The 24,200-nt window shown below is 37.7% G+C and overlaps 1 pseudogene; it reads right to left on the bottom strand.

Annotated features, from left to right (window-relative positions):
• Window positions 1-20,826: 20,826 nt before the first annotated feature.
• LOC107633016 (uncharacterized) lies at window positions 20,827-22,944 on the bottom strand (annotated as a pseudogene).
• Between the last annotated feature and the right edge of the window lie 1,256 nt (window positions 22,945-24,200).

The following is a 24,200-nucleotide window of genomic DNA, read 5'->3' as shown; positions in this document are numbered from 1 at the left end:
AGTTGCACTCTTGTGCTCCTCTGATAAACCCATATTTCATGAGTTCTTTTGTGCTTAATTAGAGTGATTTATTCAACTCTTCACCTACTTATTCACATTAATTGCATGGTTTTACTTTCCCTTCCTTATTATGTCATATAACGAAAAACATGTTTTCTAAGCTTTAAAAATTAATTATTTTAATTACCTTTATTTCCATTCGATGCCGTGATTAGTGTGTTGAGTAGTTTCAGATTTTCTAAAGGCAGAATGACTTAAAGGATGAAAAAGGAAACATACTAGAATGGAAGGAGGAAGCAAAACGGAGCTTTAAAGAAACTGGTGTCCACGCGATCGCATGGATGACGCGATCGCATGCCAAGCACGAATCAGCAGCGACGCGGCCGCATGACTGACGCAACCGCGCGCCTTAAGCAGAATACACATGACACGGTCGCATGACTGACGCGACCGCGTGACCCACGCGGACGCGTGACAGAGGCCACGCACCAGAAATTACAGAATACGCCCCCAGCAAATTCTGAAGCCCTTTTTGGCCCAGATCCAAGTACAGACAGCATAGACCAGAGGTTATAAAGTGTGGGAATGCTTCCAGTCAAAGGGAGCTCGCATATTTTCACCTTTCAATGAATTAGATTTAGTTGAGAGGGAGATCTTCTCTCTCTCTCTTTTAGGATTTAGGATTTCTTCTTGTTTTAAGAGTAACTCTGGATCCCAGGTTTAATGTTCTTTTAATATTACTTCTCTTTATTTATTCCAACATCTGAATTGATTATTATTATTTATGAATTATTCCATGTTACAGATTTCTATTTGAATTAATGATGATTGAGGTATTTTCAGTTTATGATTGTTCTCTTTGACTTAAGTTGCCATTGCTTCCCATCTAAGGACACTTTTATTATTCCAGAAATTTTACTTTTCCCCTTTTGGTTCTGGTTAAGAATTTAGTAACTCAACAGTTATTAAACTCAACATAATTGATAATCGTTATCTTGCTAATTGAGCTGAACTTAAATAATCCCAACCTTTTCTGAGAAAATAATTAGGATTCAAAAGTCAATTTAATCAGTCCCTTGACTTTCCTTTGCCCTGGTAAAGGTTGACCAAGTGGAGTTTAGATTCAACTTTCATTATAGTTGAGAGAGATAACTAAGTTGGACCTCTAATTTCTCTACCTTGCTAAAAGTTGCTTTACAGTTATTATTTATTCTTAATTGCCATTTAATTCACTCGTCATTTAGATTACTTGCTTCTCACCTTCTAAACCCCGATTATAACCTTTATAGCCAATAATAAGAACATACTTCCTCGCAGTTCCTTGAGAAGACGACCCAAGGTTTGAATACTCGGTTAACAATTTTTAAAGGGGTTTGTTACTTGTGACACCCAACACGTTTGTACGAAGGGATTTTTGCCGGTTTAGAAACTATATCTACAACGCAACCGTTTCTATGAATTTCTTTACTGGTAGAAAACCCGACGTCAAAATGGCGTCGTTGCCGGGGAACTGCTAACGTGTGCCTTATTATTGGTTATTGTAAATATTTTTCTTTTGCTTGTTTATTTATTTTTGCTCTTCCTTTTTTTTTCTCTTTATTTGCTACTATGAACTCTCACCCCTCTCGCTTTGAGTTTGGTTCTAATATTGTTAAAGGAAATAGAAGTTACAGCAGGAATGTGCATCAAGGTCAGACCAATCAAGGATGGATGGAACCAAGAGGATCTAATCAACCCTTTAGGCAGCAACACCCTCCGAGATATCCTGGGCAAAGACCATTCTACTGTGCATACCCAGCTGAAAGACATGGTGGACAACCTTGTAACTACCAACAAGCTCCACCACGTGCATATGAACCATCCTTTCAACATAACCTCGAACCACCACACTCACAAGCTTCTCTTCACCATTCGCCATCATATGATCCTTCCTTACCCCAATACCAATCCAATCGTTCCCGATCATCACCACTTTCCTTTTATCATGTCCAAGTCTGGAAAACCGCGAAGCAAAGGATCGCCTAAAAGAAACAATGATTAAATTTCAAACAACCGTTCAACAGCTGGAGCAAGCACTAATTCAATGGGCTACTAGGCGCTCAAATATACAAGGATCAACCACAGCTCCATGTGGACAGCCCGATGAAGAGCATAGCATGAAAGAAATACTAGAGACTCCAGTAGGCAAGACAGAGAATGAATTCATACTAGAACAAGTGGAAGAAGCTGTCATTGTTCAAGAAGAAGAGTTGGTTGAAGATCTAGGCGATGCTGAACTTCCTTGGGAATCCAAAATTGAGGAAAACTCCGTCCAAGATGCCACAGTTGATGCTAAGGAGAATACCGTACAATCTCCAAGGCAAGTCGTTTACGAAGAATCATACGGAATAATCCAAGAAGCAAATTTCCTTGATGATGATAGTCACAAGTCTAGTTCTCCTAGTGATGAACTTGCGTCCGCAAGTGAATTCTCTGAGATCGAAGAATCTTCCCCAAGTGAATATAAAAGTGATGCGGAGGTAGATTTCTCTCAACCTCCAATCTATGACTCGAGTGATGAGGAAGACATAGAAGACTTTGACCAGGATACAGATACAGTTGAAGATCTTTACAAGGAAGTGGAAGAATTCACAGAAGAACACAAGGAAACGGAACTTGCAGAACCACCAAAAACACCTATCCCAAGGCCATTACCACCCAATACAAGCTTCAAGTGGGTACAATTCTTAACTTATAATTTTACTTATTCACTTGAATATGGTTTGCTTGAAACAGATGGCCAGCTTAGAGCTCTCTGCGGCTTTAAGAGTAAGAGGGAAATGGCTCGTATTCAGAGCTGGTGCACCAGGTTCAATAAGGTTCCACGCTTCACCCCGAAGTACACGGATTGGTATCATGCTCAATTGCATGGATCACGGAGAATGTTTGGTCACCACGGTGAGATTCTACTTTTTAACCCGCCCAAATGGAAACTTACAAATCAAAATGGAGGCGGATCTAAAAACACAGCTTGGGATCATGGATTATGTTCTGACATTCGTCATCCCGGGAGGCTGGATATCTGTTTAAAGCTGCGCAGAAGCTTTACATGCCTAGTTTGGGACCCCGGAGGCTATTGGCATTCCAAGCACTGGTGGAGATTTTTGGACGAATTTAAACACAAGCCACCATAACAGGATACTCTTCCAATGTCCAACTTAAGGACTTTAACTAAAAGTGCTAGGTGGGAGACAACCCACCATGGTATGGTCGCTTCTTTTTCAATTTATTTCTTGTTAATTGCTTTCATTTTTTCTTTTTCATTTTAATTTATTAAACTTGGAATCATGCATAAGCATCCATGTCCATCACTGCATCCTGCATTTTTCAGTTAAAAAAAAAAAAGGTTTGCACGACGCGACCGCATGCCCCATGCGGTCGCGTCATATCGCGGAAAACACCACCCACGCGGCCGCGTGATATATATATCGGCGTAAGGATCCAACGAACAGAAAGTTGGGCTGGAATCGTGCAGCCCTTGTGCGTTTCGCACAAATTGGCCCATGCGATCGCATGCCCCATGCGATCGCATCACATGTACAATATCAATCCCACGCGACCGCGTGAGCGACGCGATCGCGTCGCATGGATTGCACATCACCCCAAAAGGAGACAGAGAGTTGCGCTGAAACGGCGCTGGAGTCGTGCATTTAGCACAAATTCCAGCGACGCAATCGCGTGACCCATGCGATCGCGTCAACCTTCTTTCCCCTCTCTCATGCAATCGCGCACTACACGCGATCGCGTCACTCCCATTCTCGTCCCAGCCACGCGACCGCGTGCTCCACGCGGCCGCGTGGATTCGAAAATATAACCCCCCAGCCCGCGAACCCTATCAGTCGCGCAGCCCTCCCCTTTCACCCCCAACCCTCTTCTCCTTCTCTCTTCTTCTCCTTCCCAGCCACCGCCGGCCAGTCGCCACACCACCACCCCAACGCCGTCGCCACCCCGTACGCCGCCGCCCTAACCCTCTCCCCTCCCTTCTTCTCCCTTCCTCCTCTCCCCTCCCCTCTCCGCCACTGCCTCCGCGACCACCGCCCCCCACCACCGGCAACCCAGCCGTACACCCTTCCGCCACCCACCCGCAAGCCCCCCTCCCTTCCTCTATCACCAACCCAAATCCTCGCCGCCGCTGCCCCCTCCGCTGCCACCTTCTTCCCTGTTCCACCCCTTCCGCTTACCAGGTTCCGCAACACGCAACCATTTTTTTTATCTGTTCGTCACTTTTCTGTATTTTTTATTCCGTTTATGTTCATAATTAGGATAGTTAGACTTGCATGTTGTAGTGGATTTTTAAGTTGTTAGGTAGCTTAGGCTGTGGTTAGTGGATCTAGGTCTGTTTACTTGCACTGTTCTTACTTCTGTTTTATCCTATGTGCAAATATGTTGTTGCTATAATCATGATTCATATGCTGCTTTCTTGTATGTTGCTGCTGTTTACATTGAGTTTTTATGTTTATTTTATATCTATGTACATGCAGCTTGATTTCTTTAATCCATATGAACTGATTAAATTACTGTTTATTTTCTAGGACAATCCAATTTTAGCCGGAATGCTGCCCAAATTTTTTTAAATTTGTTTTCATTCATGCTTTGGTTTGGCATTTCTGAAATCTGTTTTACTCTGCTTTACCCAAACCACTACATGAATGCTATGGCAGACCTTCTCATCCTTTTTGATTTCCTGGTTCATAAACTGCTTGTTCAATTATGAGTACTTCTATTCTTACCTGTGAATCCTTGTTATATGGAATTTTTCTATGCCACTTACCTTCCTAACTCACTGATTTTAATTTACTAATTTCTTTTTCAAATCCTAACCATACTAACCCTTTTGGTCTCTTTTCTGATTATTTTCACTTTCCTCTAACTTTCTAACCATGGCATATTGCTTATTTTTTTTCCATTTAACATTAATTCAATCACATTTCATATACTCATTTTCCTTATTTTATTTCTCCTTTGCCGCTTAGTTTCCTTTATTTAATTGCCTATTTGCTTTCCTATTTTATCCAATTCCTGGTTTTCTGTTTTTCAGGATGTCTGCTTCACAGAGGAAAGGTAAAGGCAAGCGCAAGAGAGGAGATTCCTCCCAGTCCATCATTTCTCTAATGCACGATACATCATGGCGGGAGAAGAATTTCACTCAGCAGGAGAAAGCTAACCAACTGCTTCCTGCAAATGATCCTATAAAATTTGCAAACCGGTACTGTGAACTGAAGTACCCGACTTTTGCAAACTCCAGAAATCTATACCTGGAACGTACCTTGAAGATTCCAGAATCCCTCCAACAATACACCACTGAGCAAATCAAGCAACGGGGTTGGTACTTTCTGGAGAGACCACTGACAGAGGTCAATGCATCTTGGGTCCGGGAATTCTATGGCAACTACTACCTTACTACCTTAGATGCAGTGAACCTGAGAGGAAAGCTAATTCTGGTCACTGAGGAGGCCATAGAGACCATTCTCCAGCTCCCAGCCAAGTCCGATCAGCCAGATGGTTTTGCACAGGCTTAGGAGGACATGGGCCAGATGCAATTTGACTGGGATGCCGTAAAGGCACGGATAGCTCTTGACCCTGCTGTTCCTTGGGAGATGGGTCAGAACACCACTATGCCTAGAGGGATCAAGAGAGTGTACTTAAATGATGAGGCTCGGCTTTGGCATCAGATCTTGAGTAACTTTGTGATGCCGAGTACTCACAAGACGGAGATCCCGGCTACCATGATCACCCTCCTTTGGTGTGTGCTGGAGGGTAAGGACATTTATCTGCCTCGTTTTATCCGGCATTATATGGCCAGGGCCCACGTCCGAGGCACCCTCCCCTTTCCTTACCTGGTTACACGGCTAGGCCGTCAGGCTGATGTGCCTTGGGAGGATGCCGATGAGAGACCACCAGCAGCGGACTGCAGGAAGATCATCCCGCACATCAGGAACTTCCTTGCTTTGGGCTACAGACCACCACCTGTCACTGCTACTGATGAGACACCCCCTCCGTCTGCTGGACCCTCTTCATCCACAGCTGTCCCAGCTGCCCCTGCTGCCACCACTGCACCTCCACTCGCCTCTGAGCCGGTCTATCGCCTCGTGCACCGTCTATTCCGCCAGCTTGATCAGATGGAGCGCCGTAACAGGCGCCGGTATGAGAGATTACAGCGCCGCAGCAGGCGACGCTATTCCCATCTGAAGCTGATGATCAGACAGGGCGCCGACATCCCCTCCGAGCCCGACACCCCTTCAGAGCCATCAGAGGATGAGCACGAGGAGGAGGATGAGCACGAGGAGGAGCCTCATTCCCAGGCAGAGACTCATCAGCAGGCAGCCACAGAGCAGGCTGCCCCGCATCAGGAGGTTATGCCCCAGATAGAGGCTGCAGATCCGGAGATCCCGCTCCAGTCCGTCCCACCTCCACAGCAGCCAGACCCCCAGCCCATCCCTACAATTGATGACACTCCTTCACACCAGGCTTGATTGAGCATCGAGGACGATGTTTCATTTTAAGTGTGGGGAGGTCGCCATCTCTGGCGTTTATTTTGGTGAACTACTACATACTTTTCTTTTATTTTAAATATTTTTCTGTATTTTTCTCTTTTTCTTTTATTGTTATTTTCTGAGTACTTATACATTGCTACTTGTGTATTTTACGCTATGTGCTGCATTTTGCATCTTTAGTTCATACTTCAGCCATTTAGTTTATCTTAGTTATTTAGTTTAGTTTGCAATTCTGATTTATTAGTGGATTAATTAGTATAGTTTACCCTTTTTAGCATAAGATAGTATAGTTTAAATAAAAAAATATAAAAAGGAAGTAAACTAGAAATTTTAACAGAATCAAAATAACACACACCTTGTATATATAGCATTACATGTTAGTTGACAACATTTCATCAAGGAGGAACATTAAAACTTTAAAAGCTACCCTAAATAATTTTTTCAAGAGAATAATGGAAATTTTTAACTAAACCTGCATACAATATATGAATGATATATGATGCTTGAGTTAGAGAACACACAGCCTGTGAGTCTTGAGCTTAAATTGTATGGTTGCATTCAAACTATAATTTCATTTCTGTGTGTTACATTTCTTTTTATTCTGATGTTCTTTCCTTTGCTTTAATCTATACGTCCAATTATAGAATATAGAATAGATATATACCAAGAGAATGATTAAGGCCATCATTTGATTTTAGCTCACTTACCCCAAATTAGCCTACCTTTTACATCACCCTTGTTAGCCCCCTTGAGCCTTTTAAAACCCATTTATTCTATTTAGCCAAATTACTAGCCTTAAGCAGAAAAACAAAATAAAATCCCAAGTGAATCCTTGGTTAGCTTAAGATAGACAAATTATGAATAGAGTAAAATGTGGGAAGCCTTTTGGGAACATGGGTAATAGAAATAAAAAGGTAGAAAAGTAAAAGGGAACAAAATAAAATTTGGGAAGCATGCTCATGAGAAAATCTAAATGATTCAATTATCATGTGTATTAAAAAAAATTTATTTTATTTTTTCAGCATCCAAATAAAAGGGGATACAAAAAAAAGAAATTTCCCAATGAAAACAATGCACATGGAATAAAATAAAAAGTAAAACATGAGCATGTAATAATAAGTGGGAAATTATGGGAAAATAGGTAAAGAAGTTTTATCTTGCTGAATATGTATGTTAGGTGAGATCTTAGTCTAATTAAGGATTCACTTATTAGCTCACTTAACCCTATACATAAAACCTTACCTTTACCTTGGCCCCATTACAACCTTAGTTAAAGACCTCATGACTTTTTGGTATGACTATATTCCATAATTGTTGATTGGTTAGATGAAGAACAAAGCTATAGAAATTAAGAATAAAAAGAAAAATAGAGTGAATAAACCCAATAAACACTGAGTGACTAGAGAGTAAACACAAAATCCAGTGAGGGTTCAATAACTCATCAAAATATATCTGTACTTATATTTACTAATTGTTTTGCAAGATTGTACAATATCTTTTTCCCCAGCTCATTTGCTAAAATGCTTTATTATTTAAGGGTTAGCTATATATATATATATATATAACTCCTTGAGAATGTGAATTAACTTAGCTACATGTAAGCTTTATATATGAGTGGATGAATTAGAATTGCATGACTCATTAGGTAGATGCATTTAGCATAGGTTGCATTTCATAACATTCCATCACTTTAACCTTAATTATTTACCTTGGATTTAGCATGAGGACATGCTAGTGTTTAAGTGTGGGGAGGTTAATAAAAACATATTTCATGAGTTCTTTTGTGCTTAATTAGAGTGATTTATTCAACTCTTCACCTACTTATTCACATTAATTGCATGGTTTTACTTTCCTTTCCTTATTATGTCATATAATGAAAAACATGTTTTCTAAGCTTTAAAAATTAATTATTTTAATTACCTTTATTTCCATTCGATGCCGTGATTGGTGTGTTGAGTAGTTTTAGATTTTCTAAAGGCAGAATGACTTAAAGGATGAAAAAGGAAACATACTAGAATGGAAGGAGGAAGCAAACTGGTGTCCACGCGATCGCATGGATGACGCGATCGCGTGCCAAGCACGAATCAGCAGCGACGCGGCCGCATGACTGACACGACCGCGCGCCTTAAGCAGAATACACATGATGCGGTCGCATGACTGACGTGACCGCGTGGCAAGGAAAAGCTCCAAATGACGCGACCGCGTGACCCACGCGGACGCATGACAGAGGCCACGCACCAGAAATTACAGAATACGCCCCCAGCGAATTCTGAAGCCCTTTTTGGCCCAGATCCAAGTACAAACAGCATAGACCAGAGGTTATAAAGTGTGGGAATGCTTCCAGTCAAAAGGGAGCTCGCATATTTTCACCTTTCAATGAATTAGATTTAGTTGAGAGGGAGATCTTCTCTCTCTCTCTTTTAGGATTTAGGATTTCTTCTTGTTTTAAGAGTAACTCTGGATCCCAGGTTTAATGTTCTTTTAATATTACTTCTCTTTATTTATTCCAACATCTGAATTGATTATTATTATTTATGAATTATTCCATGTTACAGATTTCTATTTGAATTAATGATGATTGAGGTATTTTCAGTTTATGATTGTTCTCTTTGACTTAAGTTGCCATTGCTTCCCATCTAAGGACACTTTTATTATTCCAGAAATTTTACTTTTCCCCTTTTGGTTCTGGTTAAGAATTTAGTAACTCAACAGTTATTAAACTCAACATAATTGATAATCGTTATCTTGCTAATTGAGCTGAACTTAAATAATTCCAACCTTTTCTGAGGAAATAATTAGGATTCAAAAGTCAATTTAATCAGTCCCTTGACTTTCCTTTGCCCTGGTAAAGGTTGACCAAGTGGAGTTTAGATTCAACTTTCATTATAGTTGAGAGAGATAACTAAGTTGGACCTCTAATTTTTCTACCTTGCTAAAAGTTGCTTTACAATTATTATTTATTCTTAATTGCCATTTAATTCACTCGTCATTTAGATTACTTGCTTCTCACCTTCTAAACCCCGATTATAACCTTTATAGCCAATAATAAGAACATACTTCCTCGCAGTTCCTTGAGAAGACGACCCGAGGTTTGAATACTCGGTTAACAATTTTTAAAGGGGTTTATTACTTGTGACACCCAACACGTTTGTACGAAGGGATTTTTGCCGGTTTAGAAACTATATCTACAACGCAACCGTTTCAATGAATTTCTTTACTGGTAGAAAACCCGACGTCATCCTCCATGTCCAGCACTACAAATTCAGTAGGAAAGGCAAATGGCCCAACCTTGACAATCATGTCCTCAATTATGCCTGATGGGTATTTAATGGAGCCATTAGCAAGTTGAAGACAGATCCGGGTTAGTTTGACCTCTTCAGTCAAACCAAGCTTTCTGATAGTGGATGCAGGGATTAGGTTGATGCTTGCCCCAAGATCACATAAAGCTGTCTTGGTGCAATTACCCTCTAATATGCATGGTATCATAAAGCTCCCGAGATCTTTAAGCTTTTCTAGGAAGCTTTTCAGAATGACTGCACTGCATTCTTCAGTGAGGAGAACTCTTTCAGTTTCTCTCCAATCCTTCTTATGACTCAAGATATCTTTCATAAACCTGGCATAAGAGGGTATTTGCTCAAGTGCCTCTGCAAACGGAATCTTTATTTCAAGAGTCCTGAGATAGTCTGCAAAGCGAGCAAATTGCTTATCCTGCTCCTCCTGGCGGAGTTTTTGAGGATAAGGTATCTTGGCTTTGTATTCCTCAACCTTAGTTACTGTAGATTTATTTCCTACAGAGATGGTTGGAGAAGCCTTTTTAGAGGGGTTGCTATCAGCACTTGTGTGTGTCTGATCCCTCACTGGCATTTGGATGCCAGGGTTAGAAGCTTGATTGGCGTTGGACGCCAGCTTCTTACCTGTTTCTGGCGTTTGAACACCAGAGCTGAGCTTCCATTGGGCGTTTAATGCCAGCTCCTTGCCTGTTTCTGGCGTTTGAATGCTAGAATTGTTCCTCTCTGGGCTCTTACTGTCCTCAGAGGGATTTTTGATGATATTTTGCTCATCCTCTGTCAGTTGTTCTTTCCTTGGCTTTCTGCTGCTCTGAAGTGAGGTATTTAATATTTTTCCACTTCTTAATTGAACTACCTGGCACTCTTCTGTTATCTGCTTTGATAACTGCTGTTTTGTCTGATTCAATTGTGCCTCCATATTTTTATTAGTATTTTTAGTGTCTTGTAGCATCTCCTTGAATTCTGCTAGCTGTTTTGTTAGAAAGCACAATTGTTGATTGATTTCAGCAACTTGTTCTGGAGGACCAAGTTCAGTAGACAATGCTTTGGCTTCTTCTTTTATGGAAGACTCACTACTTAGGTACAGATGCTGATTTCTGGCAAATGTATCAATGAGCTCTTGAGCTTCTTCAATTGTCTTTCTCATGTGTATAGATCCACCAGCTGAGTGGTCCAAAGACATCTGAGCTTTCTCTGTAAGCCCATAATAGAAGATGTCTAACTGCACCCACTCTGAAAACATTTCAGAGGGGCATTTTCTTAGCATCTCTCTGTATCTCTCCCAGGCATCATAAAGAGATTCATTATCTCCTTTTTTAAAGCCTTGGATGTTCAGCCTTAGTTGTGTCATCCGTTTTGGAGGGAAATATTGATTCAAGAATTTTTCTGACAGCTGTTTCCATGTCCTTATGCTAGCCTTAGGTTGGTTATTTAACCACCTCTTAGCTTGGTCTTTTACAGCAAATGGAAACAGTAATAATCTGTAGACATCCTGATCTACTTCCTTATCATGTACTGTGTCAGCAATTTGTAAAAACTGTACCAGAAACTCTGTAGGTTCTTCCTGTGGAAGACCGGAATACTGGCAACTTTGCTGCACCATGATAATGAGCTGAGGATTCAACTCAAAACTGCCTGCTTTGATGGAGGGTATACAGATACTACTCCCATATACAGCAGTAGTGGGATTACCATATGACCCCAGAGTCCTTCTAGACTGTTCATTTCCACTTAGATCCATGATAGATAAAATAGAATTGATATGAATTGCAAAGAAAATATATTTTTAAATTTTTTTTTGAAAACCGAAATTAAAATAAAATAAAATAAAATAAATGAAAAATTGACTATAATTTCGAAAATTAGAAGAAAAAGAAATAAAAGAAAATAAAAAACTAAATTAATTAATTAAAAAGATTTGAAAAAGATGTGGGTGAGGATTTTCAAAAAAAATGAAGAGAGAGAAATTTGTTAGGAAATTTTGAAAAAGATATGTCTTAAAATTAAAGATACTTGTAAGAAAATAAAATAAAATAAAAGATATGAAAAAGATTTGATTTTAAGATTTGAGATTAGAAAAGATAAGATAAGCTAGGTAAGAGAAGATAAGGAATTTAAATTAAAAAGTTTTGAAATTTTAAATTTGAAAATTGAAATTTGAAAGTTGAAATTTGAAAATTGAATTTTTGAATTTTCGAAAAAGTCAACAATATAAGATAAGGATTTGAAAAATATTTAAATTTTGAAAAGATTTGATTTTTAAATTTGAAAATTAGATTTTGAATCTTAAATTTTGAAATTTAAATTTTGAAATTTCGGAAGTTGAAATTTGAAATTTGAAATAAGATAAGATAAAATTTTGAAAAAGATATGATTTTTTTGAAAAAAAATTTGAATTTTGAAATTTTTAAAACTAAGATAAGATAAAATAGAAATTTTAAAATAAAAATCTGAATTTTTTTGAAAAATTTCGAAATATTTGCTCAAAAATAGTTAGAGAAGATATTTTTTTATTTTTGAATTTTATGATGAAAAAGAAAAACACACAAAAGACACACAACTTAAAATTTTTAGATCTAATGCTCCTTGTTTTCGAAAATTTTGGAGGAAAAACACCAAGGCACACCAAACTTAAAAATTTTAAGATCAAAACACAAGGAAGACTCAAGAACACTTTGAAGACTCACAAGAACACAAGAACATGAAGAAAGAACACCAAACTTAAAATTTTTAGAAAACCAAAATAAAATTTTTGAAAACTAAAGAAAAGTTAACAGGAGAACACCAAACTTAAAGTTTGGCACAAGATTTATTCAAAGAAAAATTATTTTTGAAAAGGTTTTAAAAAAAAGATAGCCAATTACCAAGAACATAAGCACAACGCTCTAGCCAATTGAGCTATAAATTTAATGTGTTTTAATAAGGTATTTAATAAATAAAATTTTTTTTAGATACTAATAATTTGAAAATACAAAAGAAAAAGAAGAAAAATCACAAAACAAGAAAAACTAAAGATCAAACAAGGAAAATAAACAAGAACAACTTGAAAATTAAGAAAGAACAATGAACACAAATTAGAAAATTTAAAAGAAAAAAAACATGCAATTGACACCAAACTTAAAATATGAAACTAAACTCAAACAGAAAAACTCAATTATCAGTTTATAAAATTTTCGAAAAAAAAAAATTAAAAAGAGAAAATAAGGATTTAAAAAAAATTTCAACCAAAAACAATAATAGAAGACTCTAAACCAAAAAGAAAAATTTTTCCTAATCTAAGCAACAAAATAAACCGTCAGTTGTCCAAACTCGAACAATCCTCGGCAACGGCGCCAAAAACTTGGTGCACAAATTGTGAATCACACTTTTCGCAACTCGTACCACTAACCAGCAAGTGCACTGGGTCGTCCAAGTAATACCTTACGTGAGTAAGGGTCGATCACACGGAGATTGTTGGTTTGAAGCAATCTATGGTTATCTTGTAAATCTTAGTCAGGAAATCAATTATAATTATCAATTTGAATTTCGAAGAATAAAAGAGCATGAAATAAATAATACTTGTTATGCAGTGATGGAGAATATGTTGGAGTTCTGGAGATGCTTTGTCTTCTGAATCTCTGCTTTCTCCCTGTCTTCTTCTTCAGGCACGCAAGGTTTCTCCTATGGCAAGCTGTATGTTGGTGGATCACCGTTGTCAATGGCTACCATCCGTCCTCTCAGTGAAAATGGTACAGGTGCGCTGTCACCGCACAGCTAATCATATGTCGATTCTCACTCATGCTGGAATAGGATCCATTGGTCCTTTTGCATCTGTCACTACGCCCAACCCTTGTGAGTTTGAAGGTTTAGACTTTCCGGATTCTCAAGAATGCTGCCAATAGATTCTAGCTTATACCACGAAGATTCTGATTAAGGAATCCAAGAGATACTCATTCAATCGAATGTAGAACAGAGGTGGTTGTCAGGCACGCGTTCATAGGTTGAGATGGTGATGAGTGTCACGGATCATCACATCCATCATATTAAAGTGCGAATGAACATCTTAGATAGAAACAAACGTGTTTGAATAGAAAACAGAAATAGTTGCATTAATTCATCGAGACACAGCAGAGCTTCTCACCCCCAACAATGGAGTTTAGAGACTCATGCCATCAAAGAGTACAAAGTTCAGATCTAAAATGTCATGAGGTAGAAAATAAATCTCTAAAAGTTGTTTAAATACTAAACTAGTAACCTAGGTTTACAGAAAATGAGTAAACTGAGATAGATAGTGCAGAAATCCACTTCTGGGGCCCACTTGGTGTGTGCTGGGGCTGAGACTTGAGCTTTACACGTGCCTAGGCTGTTTCTAGAGTTAAACGCCAGGTTGTAACCTGTTTCTGGCGTTTAACTCCAACTTGTAACCTGTTTCTGGCGTTTAACGCCAGAATGCAACATGGAACTGGCGTTGAACGCCAGTTTTCGTCATCTATCCTAGAGCAAAGTATGGACTATTATATATTGTTGGAAAGCCCTGGATGTCTACTTTCCAACGCAATTGAGAGCGCGCCATTTGGATTCCTGTAGCTCCAGAAAATCCACTTTGAGTGTAGAGAGGTCAGAATCCAACAACATCTGCAGTCCTTTTTCAGCCTCTGAATCAGATTTTTGCTCAGGTCCCTCAATTTCAACCAGAAAATACCTGAAATCACAGAAAAATATACAAACTCATAGTAAAGTCTAGAAATGTGATTTTTATTTAAAAACTAATAAAAATACACTAAAAACTAATCAAATCATACTAAAAACTATGTAAAAATAATGCCAAAAAGTGTATAAATTATCCGCTCATCAGAGATCGACCCTTACTCACATAAGGTATTACTTGGATGACCCAGTGCACTTGTTGGTTAGTGGTACGAGTTGTGAAAAGTGTGATTTACAATTCGTGCACCAACTGTGTTAGTGTTAGTTGGGTGATTCTGATGTTTGTGTATTACTAAGAGTAGTGGATTTAATGGGGAATTAGAATGTCTTTACCTTTGTTACAATTCAATGTTTTTTATTTAGATACCAATTCCATATCACATATGGAGAAGGTCTTTGATTTTGCAAGCTTCTACAAACTAATTTGTTTGATTAAATCATGGTTCTTTGTGTGAACTGAGCTTTCTTACAAGCAATTTGCACCAACACTGGTTAGCTCCTAGTGTAGTATCTCTGTTTTGGTAAATACTTAGAGCTTGAGTAAGGGGGTCTTTTCTAAGTTCTATTTGTTGGAGCCATCTATTGACCCAATCATGCGACACTTAATAGACATAAATAGTTTGAAAAGGTGATGCAAAGAGGCATGCTCACTTTAGTATTGGTTGATGTTTGGACTTCTTTGATGTGGTTAATATTATAATTGGTCACTGGTAGAGTTGTAGGAGAGAAAAAGGAAAGAAATTTTGGTGGAAAGAAATGTCCTTCAACTGAAGTATAAAGCTTGAGTTTGGGAGGATAAATATGTTGTGCATTTAGGCAAATCCTGTAGTTGGAGGAATGCTAACCATTTTTTTTTAATTTTATCTTAAACTTTTTCATGCAAATTGTTAAATGGAACTTGAAAGATAGTATTTGTCAGCAGTCAATTCTATTGTGAGGAGTGTGGTAGCATAATTTAAGATGTAAGTTAGATCAATGTTTAACAAATAAAGGAGACATTTGTTAGCTATATGGTGTACATTTAATGTGAATATCATCATTTAAGATTATGTCGATCATCTCAATCTAACCAATTTTCATGTTTGAACTTGCAGAGGGAACAAACAAAGTGAAGAACAAAAATGGGAGTGGAACCATTTTGTTATGATTAGGTGTAGCAATAGCGAAGAGGAGTAGAGAGGGAAGAATATGATAAAGATAAAGATTTAGAGGTTAGAGTTTCATAAGTAGGAATGGATCAATTTGGGTATTTTAACTAAATTTTGGGGACCAGTTTGAGTTAAAATCATTATATGTCCACATTAGCATGCATCAAACTGCCAACTTGGCACTTAACTGTACACATCAGCACCGTTAAAATTTCTGGTAATTTTTGGACTAATGGGATTCACGATTTTGAAAGTGAGGGATTTATTTGGTCATTTTAAAAAGTGGGGGACTAATCTGAAGTGAATTGAGAATTTCAGGGACCATTTTGAGTATTACCTCAATAATGAAATATTGAATACTGAAAGTGATCACTGATAGAATTTATAATGTTTTATACTGATATTGTTGAGACGTTATGTGCCTGGCAAGAATGATAGATTAATCTCGCCTGTCGAGGTCGCAGCGGCGGCGTAAAGGCGGTGGTTAGTCCTGCTTACATTGAGATGTGAGGTCTGTGGCTGAGTATCCCGCTCGCATCCTTTCGGAATCTCAAGAGTGTGTGCGGGCCCTATATCCCTGGACCGTGTGATAAACCCCCTTTGTAGGGTTTATCTTGTGTTGAATTTAGAGGATTTTATGATCTTCTACCCACATTTATCCAATGAAATAGCATGGTTTTATAAATTCTCCTTTAATTGTGCTTAAGAGTGAAAACATGCTTTTAAGACTTAAAATAGCTAAATTTAATTCACCTTGATTCCATTAGATGCCTTGATATTTTTGTTAAGTGATTTCAGATTTAGGAGGCAAAGATTTGATCAAGGGAATGAAGGAAAAGCATGTAAAAATGGAGAACTCATGAAAAAATGAAGGAATCGCAAAAGCTGTCAAGCGAACCTCTTCGCACTTAATCGACCATAACTTAAGCTACAGAGGTCCAAATGATGCGGTTCTAGTTGCGTTGGAAATTTAACATCCGGGGCTTCAAAATGATATAAGATTTATTATAGTTGCACCGTGCATAGGGGCGCACACGCGTACGGTACGCGTACGCGTCGATGGGTGCACATGACTCACTTAAAGCAACTCGTGGCCAGCGATTTTAGAAGCCTTGTGGGCCCAATCCAACTCATTTTTGATGCTATTTAAGCCAATGATTGGAGGGGAATTAACATACTTTTGATCTTTAGTCATAGTTTAAGTTTTAGAATTAGTTTTAGTTAGTTTTAGAGAGAGAAGCTCTCACTTCTCTCTAGGATTAGAATTAGGATTAGGTTTAGTTCTTAGATCTAGATTTAATTCATGCTTTGATTTACTTCTCCTTTACAATTTCTTGTTCCTCTACTCTTCCTCTCTCTAATTTTGCATTTAATTCTTGTAATCCTTTACTTTGTTGTTGATGCACTTTTGTTCTTCTATTTCTCTTTAATACAATTTATGTTTTCATGTTCTTTTATTGTTGATTTGATTTGTTGTTGTTTAATTCCTTGCAATTGAGTAGAGTAGATTTACTTTCCTTGCAATTTTACTATGTTTTCCTTTTATGCCTTCCAAGTGTTTGATAAAATGCTTGGTTATATTTTAGAGTAGAATTTTATGCTCTTGGCTTGAGAAGGTAACTTAGGAACTCTTGAGTCACTAATGTCCAAGTGATTGACGATTGGGAGCCATTAACGCTAGATCTCACTAATTGATTTCGTGTAGAACTAGGACTTATGGACTTGGATTGACATAGCTCATTTGACTTTCCTTTATTAGTTAGAGGATGACTTAATGGGGTTGATCCTTGCCAATTCTCATGTTGTGGTTAGTGATAGGGATAGAGATCCTTGACCACCAAACCTTTGCCAAGACCTTTTTAGTTGTTAGTTTATTTTTATTGCCATTTACATTTCATGTCTCTTATCCCAAAAATCCCAAAATATCTCATAACCAATAACAAGACACTTTATTGCAATTCCTAGGGAGAACGACCCGAGGTTCTAATACTTCAGTTTATAAATTTAGGAGTTTGTTTTAGTGACAAACAAATTTTTGTATGAAAGGATTATTTGTTGGTTTAGAAACTATACTTACAACGAAGATTCATTTGTGAATTCTAGACCACACAAAAATCCGATCATCACCGTGCGCCGAGCACGATATCCTTGGGGGTACCCATTTTATTCGTGACCGAAAGGCAACATTCCCATGGGGATGTGTCGGGTTGGCAGTTGAACTGACAATGTGATATCACAGCTAATAGGACAGGCATTCATCATGTGCATTGTCTATGTGGTTGATTGCTTTGTCTACTTGCATACTATGCCTAATTGTATAACATGCCTTGCTTTTTGATTTACTTGCTATACTTGATTATTTCTTGTGTATCACTTGTATGCAATTATTTGTGCTTTCTACTGGGATTGAGGAGGCTCGGTAGGCAGTGGCGATGGGATCGCATGGTGGTTAGGCTGGTGAAGTCTATGGGACAGCAGTGAAATGATAGTTTAGAATTCCCTAAGTTAGATTACCCTTATTTAGTTATGGTTTTAAAGTTATGGTTATAGATTTATTTATGCTTTAAGTTTGAATCTTACGTTTGATGTGAAGTTTTATGATTGCCTCTAGCGTCCCGGAGCCTTATATCTTACATTATTGGGCACTGTTACCATATTGAGAACTTCCGATTCTCATACCATATTCTGTTGTTGTTTTTCAGATGCAGGTCGTAACCCACCTCGGTGAGTTATCTGATAGTGACAGAGCGGAGGATCTTTATCATTTTTGGAGTCATTTTGGATATTTTGTTATAGTTCTCTCTATCTTTTGTACTTTTATTACTTTGTTACCTTAGAGGCTTGACTATGAGATATAAGTTGTATAAGTTGTTTTAACTCAAAACTCTATTATGTCTGTATGTAACTAGTTGGTTTAAACTCCGTAAGTTAAGGCTAGTACTTTATGACTATTATACTCATATATCTACATATATCTTGTGCCTGTTTTTAGCTTCGTTTAAACATTTTGCATTTTTATAACTCTATTTTTGAGCTTATTGTTTTATTGGACTTCTAATATTATTATCTTTTTCTATATATATTATTGTATAAGTCTTAGAATTATCGTAATTTTTAGTTATTCTTTTGCATGATGGCATGAGATAATGTTTAAAGTAATTATGGTGTTACTAAGCTGTGTTGCGTCAGGTGCAACTTTATCTTTCTATGAGTAATGTTTCATTGTTCGTGAACCCTAATAAAACCGTATACATAATATTACATAGAAACACTGTATCTCATTTTCTACATCGGGTTATACGCTGCAATTAATTAAGGAAACTAGCTAGGATTATAAAAATTAAATCATTATAAATATTCACTCCGTTTATAATAATCTGACCAACAAAAGCAAATCAAAATAAAAATTTTAGTAACTTTTATAAATTTGCAATTCTTTATTTATTACTTCATGTTTTTAATTTTTATCTTTGTCTAATGGTAGTAAGACGCTCAGATTGTGTTTCAAATTTAAAAATTATTACCCTATCATCTTCAAAATGTATTTTCTTTGGTCATACCAATTTTTTATTTAAATTTTGTTATGATCAGTTGTTTCAAATTTCAAATAGTAATAATAATAATAATCAATAGAGTTAAACAGTTAAAATATTAATTGATGACATTTTATTAAATACAATACCTTTAAATAATATAAGAAAGTCAAATTAATTTTTTTCTTCAAATTTTATATTTCCTTATTCTTTTATCATATTCCACTCTAATAATGAAGTACTCCTAATTTACACAATTCTTTTTTAGTATTTACCCATTTGATTAAAACAAATTCTCTAAAAATCTCAATTTTTAGATGATCCAATCTTCTTCCAATACCAAATAACACCTGTGAAATTATAATTAGTAATATTTTTCGATAAATTTTTTTACTGCAACACCTACACATACGAATTTGTAAAAAAAAAAAATAATTTTTAAGACCAAATTTTCAAATTTTCTAAGAAAGAATTTCTTTTATGTATGAGAATTATTCATAAAGATAAATACTTTAATCTTATAAATTTGATTCAAATTAAATAGAATGTATAAAATAAATAAAACTAAAGACACTTATCTAATCTAGTACAACATATAATGGAAACTTCCATGGAGTTTTGGTATTCAGATTTAATTTCCATTAATGCCTAAATGATAAAAGGTCTTTATACGTTAAACAAATTTAGTTTCCATACATTAATGCCTAAATTTAATTTCCACCCAAATTTAATTTCCATTAATAGTTATCTTCACTGTAACGATCCATATTTTTTAAATTTAAATATAAATAGTTATAATTTATTTTATTAATTAGAATTTTTTATTTTTAAAAATTATTTTATTAAAAGTAATTAAATTAATTTTATAATTATTTGAGTTCAATTAAATTGAAATTCTTATATATATTTTTATTATAATAAAATATTTTACATAATTAAAAATATAATTTTAATAATTTATAAATAATAAAAATTATATATTTTAATTTAAGTAATTGATATTTTTAATTTGAAAATAAAATTTAGTTAATAATATTATTATCAAGCTAGATATCCACCACCGATATGAGTAAATATCGGCATTCTTCGATGAACTTGGCTTTGTTAATACTTTACCGTATATTTTTATCATTATGTTGCTAATGTCTTTTATCTTAGTAACTCGTATATATTATTACTTGTGTTTTAATATATCCAGTTTTCATAGTTATCCATTTAAGATGATTATAATTTGAATCGCTAACTCAGCAGCCTTATTAAGTGACACCTAACCCACCTACATGTCACTTAATCACCTTAATCATCATTAATCATTCTCTTCCCTTCATGCAAGACCGAAACATTCCTTGTGAAAAAGGAGAGTAAATACCCATAGTAGTCCCTGAGATTCACGCAAATACCCATAGTAATCCCTAAGATCCCGATTTTCTTATTGTAGTCCTCCAGATAGAGCTCCGAGCACTCAAAATGGTCCCTAGGTACATTTCTGGTGATGAGTCGTCACCGGAGTGCTGACGTGGACTCGGTTTGCCACGCTGGAGGGCTCCCAACGACTAATTGAGCTAGCGAGTTTTCAATTTGTACCCAGATTAGTCCCTCCTATTATATTTAACCCTAAATCCCCAAATTTTGAGACACTTCATCTCTTCCTCTTGTTCATCTCTTCTTCTTCTTCTTTCAAGTGCTGGTTCAAAGCTCTCAATTTGACAACCTCATCCTCCAAAGAAGCAGCCCGAGCCTTCTTCTTCTCGCGGTACTTGCGTACGGCTTCCCGATTACCCAATGGGCGCTTCTTTGACTTCTTTTCAGCAGACTCAGCAGTGTCGTCAGTTCCAACTTGCTCCTCAAACGGCGCAGGCACAATCTTGGTATGAACATGGTAGCAGGTATGAGTATGGGAATGATCAGGACCAGGGGGTTACAGATGTGGGTATGCGTGCAAGCATGGCTGTCCTTGAGGAGTTCTTCAAAGAAGCAATCCATTGATCCACTGCTTGGAAGTTCAGCCATGTTTGGACTTGAGAACACTTCCTGGTTCGAGAAATCAAGCTCCCCATCATCCATCAGAAGGGAACCCCTAAAGATGGCACAAAAACTAATAATATTTAATCACAAATAACAGAGAAGAATCACATACAAATCGTCAACAACAAAAAGAGCACTTTTTTGCTAAGTTGAGTTCTAAATGGGGACAAAAGGTTAATCAAATTACTGAATTGGTAAGTTAAGGACTTGAATGTCTTGCAGACAAGACAATGTGTCTGGTACATGACCCATGAGAGTATTGTAGCTAACATCCAGAACTTGAATCTCAGTGAATAGCCCCACTTCTTCAGAGATGCAACCAGTTAGCTGGTTATTCAGGAACAGAATCTCCTTCAATTTAGAACCCATGAATCCAAAACTTGCTGGGATGTTTCCACTCAACTTGTTATTGGCTAAATTTATCACTGATGCTGGGAAATTTCTAAGATTCTGAGGAATTTCACTTTCAAATTGATTGTTGTTGAGAAATAGTGCATCAAAATTCTTGTAGAAGAGTTCTTCAGGGATTGTCCCAGAGAAGTAACTGTTACTGTTAAGGTGGAAAAGGGATATGTCAGTGAGTAAAGATAGCTCTTTGACAAGGATTCCTTGGAGATTTGCATGGTTGAGATCTATGCCTGCAACTACAGGGAATGCTGATGCAGATGCACCCATTTCATCTTAAGTAAAATCACAAAAAATTCCTTTGTACTTACACACATTTGGACCAACCCATGTTCCTAGAATTTTCTTTGGGTCATCAGTGATTGCAGATTTTCATGCCTGTAGCGCTGTGTAAGCTCCATCCAGCTTTGATTCTGAAGAAGATCCAGAGGGTTGTGGGTTGTTGACCCCTCTCCCAACCCAAACCACTCCTCCTCCACCACCATTGTCAACACAACACCAACACCAACACCTATAGTGTCTGATATATGCTTGAAAGAAGAAGAAGAAGAGATGAACAAGAGGAAGAGATGAAGTGTTTGAGAATTTGGGGATTTAGGGTTAAATATAATAGGAGGGACTAATTTGGGTACAAATTGAAAACTCGCCAGCTCAGCTAGCCTTTGGGAGCCCTCCAGCGTGGCAAACTGAGTCCACGTCAGCACTCCGGTGATGACTCATCACCAGAAATGTACATAGGGACCACTTTGAGTGCTCGGAGCTCTATCTGAAGGACTACAATGGAGAAATCGGGATCTTAGGGATTACTATGGGTATTTGCGTGAATCTCAGGGACTACTATGGGTATTTACTCGAAAAAGGAAGAAAGAAACCATGAGAGAAAAAGAAAGAGAATTCTATGGCACCGTAAACTTTCGGCGTTCGACTTTTTGAGATCCGTAACTCCAATAAAAAATCTAATCCGATAAAAGTATTTGTATCTTCTTGCTCTTCACATTGACGAAACTTTTGTTTGGGAGAAATCGCCAGAAGGAGCCGCTGATCCTTCCATAGTCGAAATCGTGAGGAGCATCGCCATCGAGCTACCGCGAGAAGAGTCAGACGAGATAAAGAGAGGACACGATGGAGAAGAGAGGAAGTTATGGTGGTTTTCTTCACCACCGTTGCAGCCACCGGAGCCGTCAAGAGCCGTCGCCGTTGCTGTTTGAGGCTGACCGGAAGAGTGGAGGTGATGGCAGCACTGCTGCGTGTGACAACAAGCGGCTGCGTTACCGCTGAAGCTCTCGCCACAGTTGCCGGACAAGAGAAATAAGGTTTTTAGACGCATTTGGTTTTGAGAATTTCAAAGAGTTGAGATAGGGGCGTTTTCTTAAAGGAAAAGTATAGGGTGCCAAGATCTGAATCTGCCAACTGTTACCAAAAATAATTAAAAATAATTAAATATAATTTGTTATATCAATTAGAAATTTAGTGGGGTCCATTATAATGCATTTTGAAAGATCAAGGAGTGGTAACGTAGCATGAGGCATCACACCAATTACGAACACTGCGGTGCAACCCGTCACGCAACCCTAATCCTCTTTCTTCTCGCCGGAAGAGTCTCCTTCGTGAAGCTTTTCAATTCACCGAGATGCTGCAATTGCCATTCGACTGTGATGGCGCCTTCACCCGTATCCCATTTCTCCTTAGTGAAGCTTTTCAATTCGCTTCTCGCCAGAAGCGTCTCCTTCGTGAAGCTTTTCAATTCACCGGAATGCCACTATTGCCGTTCGACGGTGACTGCGCCTTCAATCGAATCCCACTTCTCCTTAGTGAAGCTTTTCAATTCACCAAGACGCCGCCATTGTCGTTGGACGGTGACTGCGCCTTCACCCGGATCCCACTTCTCCTTCGTTAAGCTTTTAAATTCACCGGGACGCTGCCATGGCCGTTCGACGGTGACTGCGCCTTCACCCGGATCCCACTTCTCCTTCGTGGAACTTTTCAAGTCATCGGGACACCGCCATTACCCTTCGACAGTGAATGTGCCTTCACCCGGATCCCACTTTGTCGCACCACTAGGCCCATGGAAGAGAACTGCGACCTGAGTAATTGAAGGTATCACGCAACCCTCTTCTCCTCAACCATCTCTGGTAAGGTATATGTGTCTCCGTTGAAGGCGAGTGGACCAACCACCAATCCCATGGAAGAAAACTACGACGTGAGTGTTTGAAGGTGTCACGCAATCCTCTTCTCCTCAACCATCTTCAGTAAGGTGTATGTGTCTCCGTTGAAGGTCAGAGGACTATATTACGTCGATGGATCAATCAATTTGTGAAGAAGCATCGTATAATACTGCATATGATGTGAGTGATCATTTTGATTCCACCAACATTAATGTCCCGTCTCTGAGTGAATTTGGTTATGTTTATTTGTACTTGTTTTTTATTTTATTATTGAGTTATTAACAGTGATAAGCTTTGTTGGAAGGATTGTAATTTTGTTTGGTTAATTAGAATTGGTGTGGATATTCTTTCTTTCAATTATGCTAGAATGATTCTACATTTTCTACATTTCATGTGGTTTATTATTCTGCCATTCACC

The sequence above is a fragment of the Arachis ipaensis genome, chromosome B3, assembly GCF_059453495.1.
Source record: "Arachis ipaensis isolate K30076 ecotype BB chromosome B3, ASM5945349v1, whole genome shotgun sequence".
NCBI lineage: Eukaryota > Viridiplantae > Streptophyta > Magnoliopsida > Fabales > Fabaceae > Arachis > Arachis ipaensis.
Note: the sequence above shows the minus strand (reverse complement) of the source record. Positions and strands in the feature narration are given on the sequence as shown.